The 20,771-nt window shown below is 35.6% G+C and overlaps 1 long non-coding RNA gene across 2 annotated transcripts in view; it reads left to right on the plus strand.

Moving 5' to 3' along the window:
- Positions 1 to 20,771, plus strand: part of LOC124643692 — a 114,684-nt gene that overhangs the window by 78,239 nt on the left and 15,674 nt on the right. For both annotated transcript variants that reach the window (XR_006985971.1, XR_006985970.1), the window contains one exon: positions 10,488 to 10,569. This is a non-coding gene — a long non-coding RNA (uncharacterized LOC124643692). The remainder of the gene's footprint in view (positions 1 to 10,487; positions 10,570 to 20,771) is intronic.

A 20,771-nucleotide genomic window follows, 5' to 3' on the forward strand; every position in this document is an offset into this window, starting at 1 on the left:
GCTTTGTTAGTTCACTCGTAACTGATAGTCGTGCCCAACGTACCTCTATGACCTACAAGAAGGCGCCTGACCTACCTGCCTTATAGCATCTCTGTTCATCTTTCTATACTCCGTGGTGGTAATATCAAAAACTGATGGATAACAACGATTGGGGTTTTCCTGTATCGAATGACATTGCATTTGTGAGAAGACAAAATAACGGACAGGACGATCGATCATAAGGTTAAGCAACGCTTAGTGCGGTTTGTATTCGGATTGGTGACCATATAAATATGTTATGACGAGTTCCTCTGTGTTTCGGAAGGCAGGCAGCCGTTGCGAGTATTCAAAAATACTTAAAAACTGCTTAAGTGATTTTCATACGTTTTTCACTAAAAGATAAAGGGGTTTGGGCACATATTCTACGAAAAAAAATGGGAATGTTTATACCGATGGCAATGAGATGGTTTTTGATGACTTGATTAAAATATAGCTTTTATATTAGAACTAGCTAGTTTCCCTTAGTTTCACTCCCATCCCTTGGGAACTACTAGCCTGTACCGGGATAAAATATATACCATATTACTCAACCGGAAATAGTGAAACTTTTACAGTGAAAGAATTTCTCAAATTAATTCACTAGTTTCAGAGCTTTACAACGCGTACAAAAAAATAAAAAAACAAAAAATGTTTCCTCTTTATTATAACAGATATATGTAGATATAGGCTAGTTTTTATCCGGGCGCATAATATTGTAAGGTTCATTTATTCCCGGTTAATCCATGGCCCGTTGCCATGGAGATAAGCCAGTGAGCTTTAACAATCCTTTCACCCCTTTTTATAGGGATCAAGTTAAGGGTGAGACAACCCCATAGGTAGCTTGCAAACATGCTTATAAAAAAGTATTATATACGAGGTGATTTCCATAGATTCACTTGCCCTTCAATATATACAAAAAAATACAAAAAATAGAAAAAAATATAAAAAAGGACTTATTAGGTAGGTAATGTTTCTTGATTTTTCTTGTTTTTTATTTCTTGATTTTTCTTTTTTTTATATTTCCTTATGTTAAATATTCGTTAATACCTGAATGTCGCAACTCGGACCCTCAAGACACAGGCTGTAGCTTAGTTTGATGGTCATTGCCAAACTTTATTGTAATTCTTTTTTTGATGAATAAATATTTTTTTAATTTTATTTTTTAATTTTGAATGTAACTAAAATCTTAACTTAAGATTGCAAACTTTTGGTCGGCTGACATTTTGTTTGGGCTCATAAATTTTGATTGGAATCAAGATTTTCTGTAATAAATTTTATTCCATAAATAATACTGTCTTTGCCGTCATCTCATAAATACCATTATTTCTTTCACCCAATAAGATTTTCTTTTAAAAAATCCTTCGGTTTCAACTGTCGGCCGACTGTTTAGTCGGCAGTCTGTGAATACTCTTACCAAGGGGTATTGTGTTGACCGGGTAACTGGATTGAGGAGGTCATATAGGCAGTCGCTCCTTGTGGCACACTGGTACATCAACGTACGACCCATGATAGTCTGTATGAGCTTAGTATAGAGGAACATTTCTATGTTAATTAATTCCTTACTTATACCTAAGCAAACTTACTTATAAATTAAGTTGTAAAGCTAAGATTTTAAATATAATCTAAGTGTTTAGAACTAAAGACATCAACGCGTTTTAATTTTGAAAATATCTTCGAATATTTTTGAGAATTTCATATCTTACACTTATACATACGTCATTCGTACACAATTTTATAGTGAAAGCATCGTGTCGGACGTTCCTGTCGGTCCTGCTTGTGATCTCTCTCCGGTGCTGTCGGATTGTCGTCCAATCGCGCCATGAGAGTGAAGTAAATGCTTTATTGATGCAAATCCTTACAAAATGTTTACAAAATGCTTAATATCTAGCAGGATTACAATTTAATTGAAGGCATACAAATGTTGAGACCCTGGCCCCTAAACTAGGAATGCCTGTGTCTTAGGAGCCAGTGAGTGCACCTGTGTCCAAACAAATGTGCCTGCACTATAATATGTCCTGCGCAGCTGGCTGATCTCCTTATATGAGAACAGCCGCCGTGGCCGAAATCGGCCTTGGACGTCGTTATAATAGTGAGAAACTTTCTAAAGGTCAACTGTAAGTTTGATTGATCAATCACTCTGACATAGAAACGGCTTTATGGGGTATATTTATAAGAAATATGATTACAGAACATGTTTATATAAAAAAATATTCTTATCCATCGATGGCACCGCGTCCAGGGAGATCTTTCCCGTGCTCTGACAAAATATAACCTATGTTACTTGAGGATAGTCTAGCCTTCCAAAAGTGAAATGAGTTTTTTTTTAATTGGTCCAGTAGTTTCGGAGCCTTTATTTATTTATTTTATTTAAAATACTTTTTGCACATTGTACAACGGCGGACTTAACGCCTTAGGCGTTCTCTGCCAGTCTACCTTAGGGTGGTGGTGAAATAGAAGTGGTAGGTGCAACACAATTTGAGCATCAGTGGAAGATAATAAAAATATATATTTATTTAGTGTAAATCAATGAAATACATGGGTACCTATGGTAACATTTTTTAATTTCTTGCGGTCAAAGATGAGGACGCGGATAGAAGAAGCCACGTGTATCTAGAATTAACCTATTTATCGGGAAACACAGACACGGGCGTTGAATTAATTTACAATTTTGTAACTTAACAAAAAAATACTAGACGACATATTAAATTATACAAATCGCGAGTGAAACCGTGGGAAACAGCAAACTTGAACGTAAAAAAAAAATACTTAACTTAGCCATCAAAACGCCATACATTCAAAAACATTTCACCTAGAATTTTCAAAAATACAAGTCCACATCCAAAAATTTTAATGAAAGGGTATAAAATAACCATTAAAAATTCACCCCTATATATAACACAGGGGTACAAATTACCCCTTACTTTCTTCTTCCTAATAATAATTACTAGGGGTGAAAGTACGAGGTCCCATTGGTCGAAACACCCTTAACCTAGGGGTGGTTCAAAAAAACGAAATAAAAATTACCCAATAGTATCAAAAAGGTGTATTGATTTTTTGTTCTGGAGTACTGTAGAAAGGGTGCTAAAAAAGGATCAAAATTTTTGATCCGAACTAATAATGTAACTGCGAAAGTAACTCTGTCTATTATACTTTCATGTCAAAACTACTAAACCATTTCAAATATACATTGCTCAGAATGACACATACAAGGAAAACTAAAATTAAATATGCTTCTATAAATAACTCTTAACTCTTAACCTACTTCAAAAAAGAAGGTTCCCAGTTTGATCTCTACCCTTGAATGAATGTCTTTGCACAATTACCTTACGTTTGGCTAAACCGATATTAATACGGTCAGTATTTGTCAGACTTAGGAAGTTTGAATTTAAAATTTGTGCAGTAACAAACAAAAAAAAATCCTACCTTACCTATAAATAAAAGCAAAATAGGTATACTTTTTACTAGCTTTATGTAAAAAATCTGTGACGTCATAGTTTGGATTTTCATACAACATAGAAAATCACTGTTTTGACAGTTCAATAAAAGTATTGAATTTGACTAGTCATTAAAAAACCTATTGAAATAAATGCTACTCAGTAGCAGTCGTTGTTACAATTCCACGTCAGAGGCCGTCAGGTGGATTTGAGTACACTCTGACACTAGGGCTTGTTAGGTAATTAAACCTGCAGCTCACACTCGATAAGAAGATATGAATTTGATTCATATTAGTCAACTAGCACCATTTCTAAGGACCAAAACATCAATGCATTACAGATACCTTTGCTTAGATACTTGGATTAATCCCTGTATTCTTAGTCTATGAATATCCTTGGTAATATACAGGAGAACCAAACTGTCCTTTGTAAATTCCTTTTTTTTTGTCAGCCTTTACACGTAATCTGAACTCAACACGTAGTCTGACAGACAGAATTATCTATTGCAGATATAGATCTATTGAAGAGACCAGATAGGCAGTCGCTGGAAGCCATCATAGTTGGGAAAAGGTAAATGATGCTGATGTGAATTCACAGGAAATTAATCTTCTAGACAGGAGTATTTTTACCCGACTGACCTAGAAAGAGAGTCATGTTTTTATAGAAAGCTTTCATCTTGTAAAATACTGTAATACCTACTCTTCAATACTCTTCACTCAAATTATATATTATGCTCTCATACAGAGAAGGAATTAGCGTTATTCTCCACGCTTGTTCAAGGCAGATTAAATTTCAAACTGTAGTCTGTAATCCTGGTTTCCCCAATATGTGTTCCTTTACCAATTGTAACTTATAGAAAGTACACATACTTAATTTAGCATTGATACTTGCTTGGATTTGAATCCACACATTTCGTCATCATCCTAGCCTTTTACCAAGTATGTTGGGGTTGGCTCCCAGTCTAACCTGATGCAACTGAGTACCACTTTACAAGGAGCGAATGCCTATCCGACCCTCTCAACCCAGTTACTCGGGCAACCCTTTACCCCAAGTTAAGACTGGTTGTCAAACTTACTGGCTTCTGACTACAAGGTTAATCAGATTTAAGATGTTCAATGACAGCCGGGACCTACAGGTTATAGTGTCCTCCGAAACAGGGTATCCTACTCATGCTATAAACGCGAAAGTTTGTGATATGTAGATATGTTTGTTCCCCTTTCACGCAAAAATTACTCAATGAATCTTGATGAAACTTGACAGTGATATAGCTTAGACGTAAGAACAACATATAGGCTACTTTTTATCCATATGCAGAAAGAAGTTCCCTCAGAACGTTGCTAAATATTAGTTGAGGTCCATACCAGGATATATAAACTCTTTAGACTCAAAACTTTTATATCCCATCCTCAGACTTTCTCTGCCAAAATCAGCTGATCAATCTTGCTCCTTGATCGAAATCTTACCACTAATTAACACAATTTAAACCCTATTCTATAAGCACTAAAATCCAAAGTTGCATACAAAAGCTCCGCTAAATGTTTTACGAAAAAAAATCTTATATCTTAGTACATTGCAAAAACTGACGGTCGGTCATCGACCTCTGTGTTTCTATGTGTGCGTACAGACGTTTAGTTACACGAACATGTTTCTCTGTGTGCGTCGCCTTTGAGTTTCATCCACGCTTGTGTTTATAGAAGTCTTTGCGGCTGTGTGAGTGAATTGTTTCTTTGTGTGCGCTCCAGACTTGTGTAGACAAGTGTTGGTGTGTGTAAACTCCTACGCGTTTTGGTTGTGTGAGTGAGGCAGACGTGTACGGATAGAGTTGTCTTTGTATGTGTGCAGCAGACGGCTGTATACAGGCTGTTGTTTTTGAGAACGTTTGATGTTGCGTTGTCAATTGAAATCTGTTTTATTGTGGACATATTTTTTCTTATGAGAATAATGTCTGATTGTTTGAATAGTTCTTTTCCAGTCTTTCTTATAAGAATTCCTAACAGACGGAGAGTAGGTAATTCATTGTTCAATTAAAAACATAATACATAACTACAAAACAATTAACTTTACAAGAATTACCTTTTAAGAAATAGCAATATCACTTTTATTAAAAAAATAAGACTTATTAAAATTACTTCCCAAACAAAGTATGAAATGAAATGAAAAAAAAAGAATTACCTCATTTCGTATTTTTAAACCGACTTTAAAAGGAGGTTCTCAGCTTGACCTGAATGAATGTTCCTTTGTGCGTGATTATCTCAGGTTTGTCTGAGTCGATTTCGATGAGGTTTTCAGTATTTATCAAACTTAGGAAAAGGCTTCAGTTATAGTTATCGGCACGAATCTTGGGCTCTGACCTACATCTGGGCAGAAGTAATTTCTTGGGTCCCTTTTGTGGTATGAAGTGAGGCGCGGGAGCGTGCTAAAGCGGTGATTGGCCCGCAGTGCATCGCGTCATAGCCGTCTCTCGGGATTGGTTCTTTGCTAATAAATCACTTCTGCGCAGATGTAGGACAGAGCTCAAGATTCGTGCCGATATGTATACATTATTGAAGACAGTTTTCATTTTTTGAATAATAATTGTAAGTATGGGAAACTCATCAAATTACCTCTCCCTCTGTGAGTCCAGCGTGAGGGAGTGTCTCTTACTGACTAAAAACTCGCGTGAACAATCCCGTAGACCCGGCAGGCTTTGACATAGTGACTTATGACATAAGTGATATATTATCACAACTATGCTAACCACAGAACGATAAGAATAAAATATGCTTTCGCTTTAAAATTTTAAATAATCATAACGTTTTAATTTTTGTAATGTTTATTGCGGTTGAAGTAAACACTGGGTACACTCCTGGGTACCACGTATCTTCACGTCTTATATCATTCCAGCCGTTTTGTTGCTAAACGTAACAGACCACATCTTCTTAGGTTAGACATAATGATCCTGCTCTTTGAATTAGTTCACAAAGACTATGTAATAAATATGCAATATAGTGAAAGACGATCGAAGAGAATTACCACATTATCGCATTGTTAAATTATGTACTTGTAATGATCTGTGTTTGTGATAAATAAATAAATCAAATCAAATCAAAAATATTTATTTGTCAGAATATGGTACAATAGATGGTACTTTCTGGTTCCAACATATCCTGCCATACTATGGCGTACAAAATATTTATAATAAAATTACATTATATTATTATTGTAATTATGTCATTCTTGTATATTATATAGTATGTATAGACAAATATATTTATTTATTATGTCACTAGCGATTGATCCTCTAAGTATTCTTTGATACTGTAGTATTTTTTTTCTAATAACAGTCTAAATAGCACTCTTTTAAATAATAACGATGGTAAATCTTGGATATTATTTGGCAATAAATAAGTACCTGCTCATCTCCATCAGGAGCTTTAATTGTTGTTACTATTTTAATATGTCAACCATATATTGTACGTTATGGAATACAATAAAGGATGTGAATATGAACAAACAATCATACTTTCGCATTTATAGTATCAGTGAGGACTAACCCGTAGTCTATTTCTTCTTCGTACAGATAGTACTATTATGTGAACTTTTTTTAGGAATCATTTCTTTATCTATTGACAAAACGGTAATACTAAACTTTTTAGAAGTTACTGAGTTTTTCGCGAACCGGTTGTTGTTAGTTCTACAATTATTTTATTTACTTTCGGAATCTTCAAGAAAGTGTGTTAATCTTTGAATCCAAATAAAATCCACATAACCTTACATGATTTACAAACCCACAAAATATCATCAAAACCTTACAAAACATCCTATATAAACTCACGAGACAGCATTCATCTGTGTGCGTAACCTCCTCTGTACCAACACGCGACTTTGCGCACGTGTGCGTTGTCTGGCTGCGCTAGTGTGCGCGCAGTTTCAGGATACAGGGACCGACGCGTTTTGATTTGGTTTCGTGACGTCATAACGGTGATTCTGTAGTATTAGTATTATTAATTGAAGGTCTATAGATACTAATATATACATGTATTATAAAGAGGAAACGTTTTTTTGTTTGTCTGTATGTTTGTTTGAATCTGGCGCAGAAACTACTGAACCGATTTGAGAAATTCTTTTACTGGGCGAAAGCTACATTCTTTAAGAGTAATATAGGCTATATTTTATCCCGGTACGGGTAGTAGTTCCTATGCGACACGGGTGCAACCGCTGGAAATCGGCTAGTTTGTCCTGTTATGAGTAGTTTGTGGCTAGGTAAAAATTTGAATAATCATACGGGTCAAGCAATGCTTGGCGTGGTCAGTTTGTGAATGTGTGACCATCTTGTCAAGACGAGTTCCTCTGTTCGGAAGGCATGTTAAATTAGCGGGTCCCGGCTGTCATTTGAACATCTTTTAGTAATAGGCTAGAAAGTCTAATAATCAATCTTACCTAGGGGTACCCGGTTTACTGGGTTGAGGAGGTCAAATAGTAAGTCGCTCCACGTGGCACACTGGTACTCACCTTGCATCCAGTTAGACTGGAAGCCGACCCCAACATAGTTGGAAATCAATTAATAATCAGAAACACAATAAGTCATTGCTTATTATGATTTTCCAACTAGATATCTAATAGATGTAATTAAATTGAGGATATTATTTACATACTACATGAAATAACAAAATTCTAACTAAATGAAGAACAATATGAATTAGTCAGTTAATACTGGTTGATGTTTTAATATCGATCTATAATAATTAATAACTATTTTTTCTTATTTTTTTTAAATAACATAATAAAAAACACTTTAACATATTTAGGATAAAAAAAAACAAATGTAAATACAATTTAAGCTTGTAATTTAATTAATAATTTTTGGTTTAGATTTTTGTGCCAATTTCATATTATGTGTTAATAAGTATGTATTATATAGTTGTAAATAAACCATTAAAACGTAGCATATAATTAAAATTTTATATACTCATCTAGTTGGAATGAAGTATTCATAAATTTTGAAATATAATTTCTAAAAAATCTTTTGAATTTTTTTTTTAATTATATTTTTTTCTTGTTTTATCTCTCAAACTATTAAAAAAAATAAAAAATATTTCATCGTTGGGCAGCTATATTTTATCAGGGCATGGGAAGATTATTCCTTGGAACACGATGAAACCGCATCACATATATTTTTTTCCTATCTGCGAATTTCAATAATTTGTCATAACTCGTACGAAGCTAATATCAAAACTCAATATCCAATCGCAACCAACGGATAGATAGCTTATCGAAACCCGCACCAACCACTCTATAATTCAAGACTTTAGACAAGTCAAAAACCTATACCGTCTTACCACAAAAACTTTTAAACGTCAGTTTATGCCTTGTCTAAAAAAATGTCAAATTATGACGTTGACATATGGTTCATTTTGCAGCCAAAATTTTATTAGACAAGTGTAAAACAGGGTTTAAAGTTTTTGTAGTAAGGCCCATAGTAACTGGTATATATTGAAACAATTAAAGTAACTTGAAATTGACCTTTAGTATCGACAAGTAATAAATGACAGCAGACCAACGACCGACGCTGTCTGGCGAGAGGTCGCGGGTTCATATCCTAGACGGTGAACTTTTGCTCCAAAGTTACTTTTGTGAGCATGGGATTTGTGTTTCAGAGAAATGTAGACAATATGATACTTGGATAAAACAATAAGATAAGATTTGTTTTTGGAAAATAATATTTTTTAAATTTTAATATATGCTACGTTTTAATGGTTTATTTACAACTATATAATACATACTTATTAACACATAATATGAAATTGGCACAAAAATCTAAACCAAAAATTATTAATTAAATTACAAGCTTAAATTGTATTTACATTTGTTTTTTTTTTATCCTAAATATGTTAAAGTGTTTTTTATTATGTTATTTAAAAAAAAAAGAAAAAATAGTTATTAATTATTATAGATCGATATTAAAACATCAACCTGTATTAACTGACTAATTCATATTTTTCCTCATTTAGTTAGAATTTTGTTATTTCATGTAGTATGTAAATAATATCCTCAATTTAATTACATCTATTAGATATTACTTATAATCCACCTTTGAAATCAAGTGAAACTTAAAATAAAAGGATTTTAGTGTGTCAGCTTCAAAAATAGTACGTTAGTAATTAAAAAAAAATACATATAATGCATACTTTTTTCATTATATTTTCTTTAATTGTATGTTTCATCATAAAGTGTTTACTTGACTAGGTCAAAAATAAAATTTGGTAAAACATCTTTAAATAATGTTACTTTCATACATTGTTTTGATGGATCCAATATATATTTTTTATAACATAAGCTAAATAAACATACAGTTTGACGTGAAAAACCGTGACGTTTTAGCTCGCATTTTCATACACATATTGCATAGAGAGCGACCGGGTTTTGATAGTTCAATAAAAGTTATGAATTTTACTTTTAGGAAAATACCGTATCATGTCTATATTTTCACAAGATTTTTTATATAAGTACAATATTACTTCTATATAATATTTTAACACTAAACAATTCAAAAATCATACCAAAATCAAAAAAATATATATGCATTTCCTAATTTATTTTTCCTATACCTTGAATCACCCTGTGTTCCAATATAGGTTAGAAGCACAGATGTTACTGACCTACCACAACGCGGTATAGGGTGTGGCACTAGGTAACTGTAAGTCTGTCTTGTAACCTTTTCAGTTCATTTTCAGTAGTTTTCAGTGGTTATTAGTGGTAAATTTACTTACTTTTTTGTATATAACATAATTAATTATTTTTACAATTTAAATCAAAAACGATTGTAGTACAAAACCTACTTATCTTACCTAATCTATATATTTACAAAAATAAAAACTATGTATCAAAAAACTCAGTGGTAAATAAAGTTAATATTATTGAATGTGTAATTCATATGGACATATACATAGGCTTTAGTTTAAAGTTAAATGAAGAATAAATTGTTATTTAGTTAAAAATGAAAACGATATTGAAATATTCACGTTTATAATTAATGTTATTCTGTTTTGGTTACAGGTACTAAATACTAAATGGAGTAAAGCTGAAATACTGGGATCTTCAATTTACCACAATCTGAAAATGAAGTCGGTTGAATAAGGTAAGTTTTTAAATATTTTCTACAAAACAAGTCAAAATAGACTTCTGTATTTATTTATTTTATTTTATTTATTTAGATTTACCAACATTTGTTTATTCTTACACATCATGTTTTTTTTGTCCAAATCAAGATCATCCTCCGAGCCTTTTCCCAATCATGTTGGGGTCGGCTTCCAGTCTAACCGGATTCAGCTGAGTACCAGTGCTTTACAAGAAGCGACTGCCTATCTGACCTCCTCAACCCAGTTACCCGGGCAACCCGATACCCCTTGGTTAGACTGGTGTCAGACTTACTGGCTTCTGACTACCCGTAACGACTGCCAAGGATGTTCAATGACAGCCGGGACCTACAGTTTAACGTGCCATCCGAAACACAGTCAATGGTGTCTAAGATATACTTAGAAAGTACATACAAACTTAGAAAAGTTGCATTGGTACTTGCCTGATCTGGGATCGAACCCGCGCCCTCATAATTGAGAGGTTGATCCTTTACCCACTAGGCCACTAAGATAAAGTATATTTTTGTTAACTTGGTTAATCGTATTTTAAATTATTATATTATAAATGACCCCAACATAGTTGAGAAAAGGCTCGGGAGATAATGACTTCATTCAATGATTTTCCATTTTTTTTTAATTTTATTGATTTTATCATTAGTTTTTTTTTTATAATATTATCACGTACTATAAAACAATACACTTCTTAACAAATCAACTACCCAACCTCACTAGAAAGTCTAACAAATATCAAAACACTCTGAGTGCTGGCCACCCTGTCTGTCAGAACTTCAGCCGGGGTCACTGACCTCGCCGTCTAGACGAACACCCCCTTAGCTTGTAAAGGTTTCACAGAATATCCAGGCTGTTAGTATAATACATATTGTATACGCTTGATTGAAAAATAATCATTTAAAAATCCCTCAATATTGTTTTTTTTCTTTTTTCTAGTAAATATGCCAAGTAAATATACGAAAATTTGTCATTTTTTTGAATTTTAATGTGTACAAAATTTGATGGGAATCGGTTCAATAGTTACAGAGGTGAAGGTTGAAAAAATTTATAGTAGTGTATGGATATAGTTTACTGTTAGTAAGAGTTTTAAAAGCTAATTTAACATAGTTTACTGTTAGTAAGAGTTTTAAAAGCTAACATAGGTATATTAATATAGGTCTACATAACATATAAATTAATGTAGTAATTGAAAGCCAATATTATAATGGCGAAAATTTTATATGTGTTTGACACTTTTCCCACGCGAAAACGACTCAAAAGATTAATCTTGTCAAAAATATAGCGCATACATCAGAATCACATTTTATAGGTAGAAGCACGGAGTAGTAGCCTCAAGATATTTGAGATTAAAAATAAAAAAATACAAAAAACCTTTATTACCAAGAATCCCATAGCACCTAATTAGAAAAAGGTGACCTCTATCCCATTATAAGCAAGTCTAGTTAGAATCCCTTCAACTGGGTGACATAAGTGTCACCTTAGCCGACACTCATGGAGAACTAAATGACTAGCGGAGATGTCATAACGGAAAATCTCCTGAAAGTAGCGCAACAACATGCGGGTGTTCGGGGGACGAGGAACGTTACTAGCTCCGCCCTTATACGTATTCCTTGAACATCATTTTTTTGTAATACCAAAAAATCGTTGACAGATGACTCAAAATGCGGGGTCCACCAGGCCCAACGCCTGCCGGGGCTGCGGAATTATTCGAAAGAGTTTTCGCGGCGCTGGTACATAAAGGGCTTAGAAGGAACATGGTGTGTTTTAGTCAGTAAGAGTTTGACACTCCCTCACGCTGCACCCACAGCGGGAGAGGTCATTTGATGATTTTTGACGACAAAAGATGTCTCAAAGAACCCGAACGCATCATAACTAATCGTTTTAGTCACGCCCACCGCACGTATTAGACCTACAAGAAGAAGCCTGACCTACCTGCATTATAGAAACTCCGTTCATCTTTCTTTAATCCGTGGTCGTTACCCACGGGATACGGGACGGGTGGGAGATGAGAGGGGGTGTTATGTCTACGGTTAAATATAGCTTGCTAAAGCCTATGGGTACTCTTTTCAATGACTCTGAAAGTCACTTTGTATTTTCCCACTAAGTCTTTTATTTTTTTATTAATGGGAAATCATGAAGTTACAGTCGTTACGGGTAGTCAGAAGCCAGTAAGTCTGACACCAGTCTAACCAAGGGGTATTGGGTTGCCCGGGTAACTGGGTTGAGGAGGTCAGATAGGCAGTCGCTTCTTGTAAAGCACTGGTACTCAGCTGAATCCGGTTAGACTGGAAGCCGACCCCAACATAGTTGGGAAAAAGGCTCGGAGGATGATGAAGTTACCACTCCCGCTGTGGGTGTTGCGTCAGGGAGTGTCAGACTCTTACTGACTAAAACCCGCCATGTTCCTTCTAAAGCCTTTTATGTACCAGGGCCACGGTAACTTACCTGAACAATCCTCTAGTAGACATATTTTTCAATCTTAGCTTTTCAACAGTGTAATAATTTTTCATATAGGAGTTTGAATAAACAAAAAAGTTTCCTCTTTATTATTTTTGTCATTTATTTATTTATCATTTTATCGATATTTATCCATTTTAGTAATATATATTAGATAGTACATATTGGTAAAAGTTTCCGAAAATCTCTAAACCCACAAAGCTATTCCAGCCCTCGAATCGAACCCGAAACCACCACAGCAGTCTTGCCACGACTACTAGACCAACGACTCATTTATTATTAACACATTGAAATACATAATTTACCTGTTACTGTTACAGCCTTTTTATCGTCCCACTGCTGGGCACAGGCCTCCTCTCACACGGAGAAGGATCGAGCATTTTTTTATAATTTACCTAAGCATGTGGAGTTAGTATAAAAATCCCCAATCTCTAAACAACAGATAGATAGCATATAGAAACCCACCGCTCCTCTGATAAGGGCCCTATCATTAATCTAGCCGAGCCCTACCATCTCTCTCGCCAGTCTTTACCAACCCGCGGCCCGGGACGCACGTTTCGTTCCACGTTACCCGCGATGTATTGTAGTCTATCGTAAATAGGAACGTGTCGTGTATTTTTTTTAATTTTGAGTTTTTTTCATAGTGTATTTGGTTTTTTGTGTTCCTTTTTGATAGAACTCCTTTCTATTGTAAACATTTTATAAACAAAACCCCGTGAAATGTCTTATAGTATATCGTAAATAGGAATGTGTCGTGATTTTTTTTCGAAAATGTTTAATTTTTATAGTGTGTTGTGTTTCTTTGGTTTTAATAGAAAGGAGGGTGTAAATATTTGTTTTAATTGTGTTAAGGGATTTTGAGATACAAACCTCGCGTTTCTTATAGATAAATAAATAGCGTAAATAGGAATAGGTTGTGATTTTTTTTAATTTCAATTTTTATAGTGTGTTTTGTGTGTTGTGTTTCTTTGTTTTTTGTGTGTGTTTTTGGTAGAAAGGAGACTGTAAAGGTTGGTTTTTTATTTTGGTTATGGGATTTTCTGATATTTTTGTAAAGTTTATTTAGTAGTATATAAGATAATATCGTAGAATATACACAAAATATAAGTTAGGATGTTAATCAATTAAGATCCAAGTTAACGGAAAAAGTAAACGTCGGTTTTTCGTAAAACTGGCGTTTATGTCGGTACGTTGCACCTAATAAGTATTTTAATTTTATAGATTTCGAATAATCTATTAGATATTTTAACCATTTCATGGAAATAATATAAATAGATAATGATGATGAAATTATCAACTTTATTATCTTACCATTAAAGTGAAGTTACTGTACAGTTAATTAACTTTGATAAATTAAAGTGAGAATATAAGAAATTACACGTTAGACATAATATTTCTTAGCTCAGGCATAATCTAAGGAATTTTCTTATTGCAAAGCGAATTTGAGTTAAACTAGGTATCTATTATTTTGTCTGTTCTTTACCACGTTCAATATTTATATGTCTTGTATGCGTTAAATGCGTAGTAACTAAGCACTGAATCGATTTGGAAAATTATATCAGTACTAGATAGCTGATATGTCTGTCGTATTTTTACCCCAAAACTAATGAACCAATTTAAATGAAAATTCGTACACAGATACTCAAAAGCCTAAGAAAGGACATAGTCAACTTTATATCCAGGTGCGGGAAGTGGTAAAACTAACAAAAATACAGCAAATTCGTTATTCACAAGATCAAGGTTAGAATTATTGCGGTAGGTCATGTTACTGAGTCAACTTCCTATGTTGACCGAGGTCAGGGCTTTGCTATATTAGATATTATTATACATAAGTATATACCTAGCTATACTAGTTTTCTTTGTGGGTTTACTTGCGATTTTGTAAGTGGTCTTAGGTTAGTCGAATAGTGTTTTTCTTGTGGGAACTTCTTCGCACATCGGGGTAAATAGTAGCCTATGTCATAAGGTTTTTCACTGTCTCAAATCAAATCAATCAAATCAATTCATTTATTTCATTTATGCCTTTACAAGCACTTATGAACGTCAAAATTATAAATAAGGTTGATTCTAGTTGCCCATTCCAAAAGCTTATTTTCATCAAAATAAAGGCAGTTTTTGCGTGAAAGAGATAGGTACAAATATCCATACATACAAACTTTCGCGTTTATAATATAGATAAGTAGGATTTTTTTAGATAGACTGCAATAATGTAAGTAATTTGAGTACCTGGGAAATAATTACTTATATAGTTTGATATAAAAATAAAAACCTCAGACTTTTGACTTCGAGCTCAAAGTTAACAGTCGCTCCGATCGGTCGCTCCGTCATGACAAGGTTTTCAGTAGGCACGTTAAACTGTAGGTCCCGGCCGTCATTTAAACATCTTTGGCAGTCGTTACGGGTAGTCAGAAGCCAGAAGAGCCCTTTAGTTCTTTTCTCTTGCTGACACTTCAACTGACCCTATGGTTGGTTTTTATTATGGTCAAAAGCATTGCCATCCAACATTGCAATGCAGCCAGCCTTTTGGGTACACTCCCGGTGGGTAGCGATGAGGAGTTTTTTGATGCTCTTTTGTTTTATTATTATATGAACTTTTTTGATAGTAAGGTTGTATATAGTATTAGCTTAAGCCCTTGCACTCGTCCATAGCCGACATTCACAAAAATTCCCCCGGGTCTAAGCTACCTTCCCTCTAATTTTCAGCTTAATCGGTCCAGCCATTCACGCGTGGTGGCGTGACCAAGGGATATAGGGATTCATTTGTATGTGTACATACTAGCTTCTGCCAGCGGTTTCACCCGCGTCCCGGATATAAAGTAGCCTATAGCCATCCTCGATAGATGGGCTATATAATATTAAAATAATTTTTCAAATCGGACCATTAGTTCCTCAGATGTAGCGCGTTCAAGCAAAGTAACAAACTCTTCAGCTTTATAATGTTAGAAGATAGACGTATGATGGTTTTCAGTCCTTTAGGTTATTTAAAAATACCTAGAACTCTAGTGACCCCAAGGTCGTTCACGGGTCACACAGCCGTGACCGATTGTTCGTCAGTGGTGTGTGACCGAACCACTGTGCAGTCTACATGTATATAGATACATGTGTTTGTGTGTGTGTGTGTGTGTTGTTGTTGCTATGGAAAGTAGACTGGTAGACTGTTAAGGTGTTTTTAATTGTAGCCAGACTCGGAGGAACCATACTAACTCATCTTCTGCGTAGCTTTTTCCCTATGCTTTTTAACTATGTCGTCGGCTGCCGGTCTAACTAGTTGCAGCGCAGTTGAATCTCAGCTGAGTATCTAACCTGCTCAACCCAGTTTAAGTGGCCCTCCGAAACAGTGGTGTCCAAGATATAGAAAATACATACAAACTTAGAAAACTGTACTTGCCTGACCTGGGATCGAACCCTCATACCTGAGAGGTTATTTCTTTACCCAATGGCCCACTACGACTTCACTTATCTGTGTACCTTTCATTTACCTGTATCGATTCAGTACTTCTTGCACACCAGCCAGACAGAAAGAAAGAAAGGAAGAAAAAACATTTATTTAACACAGAGTATTCTCGCATTTACAATCCCTACTAATATTATAAATACGAAAGTAACTCTGTCTGTCTGTTACGCTTTCACGTTTAAACCACTGAACTGATTTGATAAAATTTGGTACAGAGATAGAGTTGACCTAAAAATAGAACATAGGATAGTTTTATCCCGGACTTCTGAAGAATTTTCTTGGAAACGCGATGTAACCGAACTCAACGCGGGCGAAGCCGCGGGCGGAAGCTAGTATTAATCTAAGGATTTTGTATCAGGGCGAGGGCAGTAAGAAACAGCTCTAGTTAAAAGCATATCATCATCATCTGCCTAGCCTTTTCCCAAGTATATCATTAAAAAAAAATCGTCTGCTTCACTCGCGATACTAATCAGTTGACATGATGAGAATAACAACAAGGTAACCAAAATAGAAAACAATGATAAATAATTAATATTGTTATGTCGCTAATGTTTAGTAGTTTACACACGTTTGATACAGACAGAAGCCAGTAAGTCTGACAACCAGTCTTACCAAGGGGTATTGGGTTGGGGCTGCGAGATTGTTCGAAACAGTTACCGCGGCCCTGGTACATAAAAGGCCTACGACGGAACACGATGGTTTTTATTCAGTAAGAGTCTGACACTCCCTCACCGCTGCTAACCCACAGCGGGAGGGGACATTTGATGATTTATGGAAAAGGGGGTATTGGGTTGCCCGGGTAACTGGGTTGAGGAGGTCAGATAGACAGATGATGATGTCTTCCAAAAATTCTCATTTACCTCGCCCTGATAAAAATGATGTTGATTACTCATCATCATCATCATCATCAGCCTATCGCAGTCCACTGCTGGACATAGGCCTCTCCAAGTGCACGCCACTGAGATCTATTTTCGGCTTCTCGCATCCAGCTCCTGCCAGCCGTCTTGCGCAAGTCATCACTCCACCGTGCCTACTGTGTTGATTACTGATCATATAAAAAAAAAACTGTCAGTATTAAGCCGACAGTTGACAGACGACCTTATGTCGGTCGCCGTCGACGCTGGATGCAGGTCGCCTCCAACAGGTATCTGTGGAGATCTATGTTCTATGGTCTATGTGGGGAGGCCTATGTTCAGCAGTGGTCGTCCTATGCCTGAGATGATGATGAATAAAGGAAGTCTATAAGTTTCATTTTATCCATGTGCGTGAAGTAGCTCGCATAGGACACAGGTGAAACTTCTAGCGAAAACTAATTACAAGAAAAAAACTACAAAGAACAAGTTTCACAATACAATGACATAAATAAAACGTGACAAAGAAATAACATGATGTATGTAAGTATGTATCTACGTGACTACCTCACAAACGGCTGACACATTGATGATAACTTAATAGCCGCTATAACAATTATAGTAACAGTTATGATTTATAGTTTATTGTTGGAAAAGAACTCACATTATTAAGTTGTCGGTGGGATTGTGTGGGTTGAGGAGGTCAGATAGGCAGTCGCTCCTTGTGGCACACTGGTACTCAGCTGCATCCGGTTAGACTGGAAGCCGACACCAACATAGTTGGGAAAAAGCTCGGAAGATGATGGCATCAAAACAGATTCAAATTAAAAGAACTTAAATATTAATTCAGTGGTCACACATTATCAGACAAACCTCGAAACTGTAGCTTAACTTCGATTTTTCAACTCATATAACTATTACTTATACTCCCTAAAATATCAATTTCAAAAAGTAATAATATTACCCAACTAACGTAAAAAAAGTAGTAATTTTTTTTAAAAAAGCTTTGAAATAATAGTAACCGGAACAAAATTGCAAAAAACATACATTTTTAACAAAAAAATTGTGCACTCTTATTAACCACCCTTTTCGATAACCCTAATGTAAAATTCGAACAATTGATACATTTATATTTAACAATGGTTTTTGTAAAAAATCTATAAAATCAATAGTTACTCAGTAGCAGCGTGACGGGGTTAGATATAATACCCCTGTTTTTAGGGTTCCGTATGTGTCACGGTAAATCTATTTTTTACTAGCAGTTTCACCCGCGTGCCGTGGGAACTACTGCCCGTACCGGGATAAAATATAGCCTATGTTACTCGGGAAGAGTGTAGCGCCCCAACAGTGGAAGAATTTTTCTAATCGGTGCAGTAGTTTTGTTATTTTAGGTACTAAGAAAAAAAACATGGATAAAAAGTAACCCATATGTGCCTTGTACATAATATTATTATGTAATAGATAGAGTTTAAGTTTTAAAAATTAAAGTCAATTCAAGTTCTCAGCTATCTTCGTACCAATCATCATCATCCTCCGAGCCTTTTCCCAACTATGTTGGGGTCGGCTTCCAGTCTAACCGGATTCAGCTGAGTACCAGTGCTTTACAAGAAGCGACTGCCTATCTGACCTCCTCAACCCAGTTACCCGGGCAACCCGACACCCCTTGGTTAGACTGGTGTCAGACTTACTGGCTTCTGACTACCCGTAACGACTGCCAAGGATGTTCAATGACAGCCGGGACCTACAGTTAAACGTGCCATCCGAAACACAGTCATTGGTGTCTAAGATATACTTAGAAAGTACATACAAACTTAGAAAAGTTGCATTGGTACTTGCCTGACCTGGAATCGAACCCGCGCCCTCATACTCGAGAGGTTGGTTCTTTGCCCACTAGGCCACCACGACTAATAGCTATCTTCGTACCAAATGTTATTGAAATTGATACATCCTTTTACTGAGCTAAAAACTATGTACTATGTTAGTGTTAATATTAAAAGGTAGAACAAACTCCCCAAAAAACAATTTTGTCTGTATTGTTTTCAAAAAACACAAACATACACATTGAGAAACTTTCAAATTAACATTATCGTAGTAGATTTGGTTACTAAATATACATATTACTTGTATGGGACTGTCAAAATTATATCTCTAGTAAGAATACCCACTGACAGATAGAATATTACGAACCGCCATTATACGGAACCATCAATAAAAACTATCAATTTCTAAAAAACAGTAACACAATACCTCACATTTTGTTAATCCGCGTAAAAAAATACATAGGTACACTTTTCGCGCGCATTCACGGCTCGTTTTTTTTTTTCAATAAAAATTGACGCCAATGGCGAAGGAATCAGCTGCTTAGCCAGTATGGAAGACTGACAAAGGAGTTTTTTTAACTTTTTTTTTTCAAAAACGCGAAAGGGATGCGGTACAATGACGTCGGTTTTTTTTTTTTTATTTGAGCATACTTTTTTTTTGGTGCGTTGCTTGGCTAAAAATTTTTGCGAAGTTACTGGTACGTTAGTTTTGTGTGGATAATTTTTGTTTTTTAATTCATTAGAAAGTGTATGTTATTTTTATATCTTGGTTCTTACAAGTTACTTATACAAGGTCTATCTTTTCTAAACTATTATCATTCACATGTAAACAAAAAAAAAACATTAAATGAAAAACAGACAAAAGTAAAAAAATGCAAGGTATTGAAAAACATTTAAACATTTTCTATTCACTATGAAAAATTCTCTAGCCCAATAATTTTTATCTAACTTCCTGTCTTAACTACTGTGTAAGCCCGGATAAAAAAATTGCTCACAGCCTTCCTCAATAAATAAGATATCTAAGGCAGTAAGAATTTTTCAAAGGGTGCTAATTAAACAGGCTTCTTTTTAATATCATTATTCGCCCCCAAAAATGTATGTTGCCTTCTAAATTACTAAGTCAGCCACAATTAATAAAGCGTCGAGCATCTAAATAATACTATCTTAGGCTAAGAACTCACGAAGCGATTTTCACCCGCGACCGCCGCGGCTGCGGGCCCGTAGCTTCTGTAGAATGCAGATATACATGTAAAAAATTAAAGCACATTTCACGACGCGTTTTACGCCCGCAGTCTGCGCGTTTGTTTGCGGGTCCCGCTGCACCGGCGGGCAACTAGTAGAATCGCGCGGGCCGCGGTCACCCGCAGCCTCGGCGGGTTGCGCCCGCACGCTCCGCGGTCGATTGGCCGGCGATCGTAGTGGCGCAGAGGCTGCACGCCTTGCGTCTTGCGATCATCACCCGCCACGTTTGCGGGCGATAATCTCAACCGCGACGGCTGTGTAACCGCGCAAATAACCGGTCTCGTGAGTTTGGAAATAAAAACGCAGTTCCGCCACCGCGGCGGGCACGGTTCAAAATCGCTCCGTGAGTTTTTAGCCTTAGCCACGAG

This window comes from Helicoverpa zea, chromosome 28 (assembly GCF_022581195.2).
Source record: "Helicoverpa zea isolate HzStark_Cry1AcR chromosome 28, ilHelZeax1.1, whole genome shotgun sequence".
Classification (NCBI taxonomy): domain Eukaryota; kingdom Metazoa; phylum Arthropoda; class Insecta; order Lepidoptera; family Noctuidae; genus Helicoverpa; species Helicoverpa zea.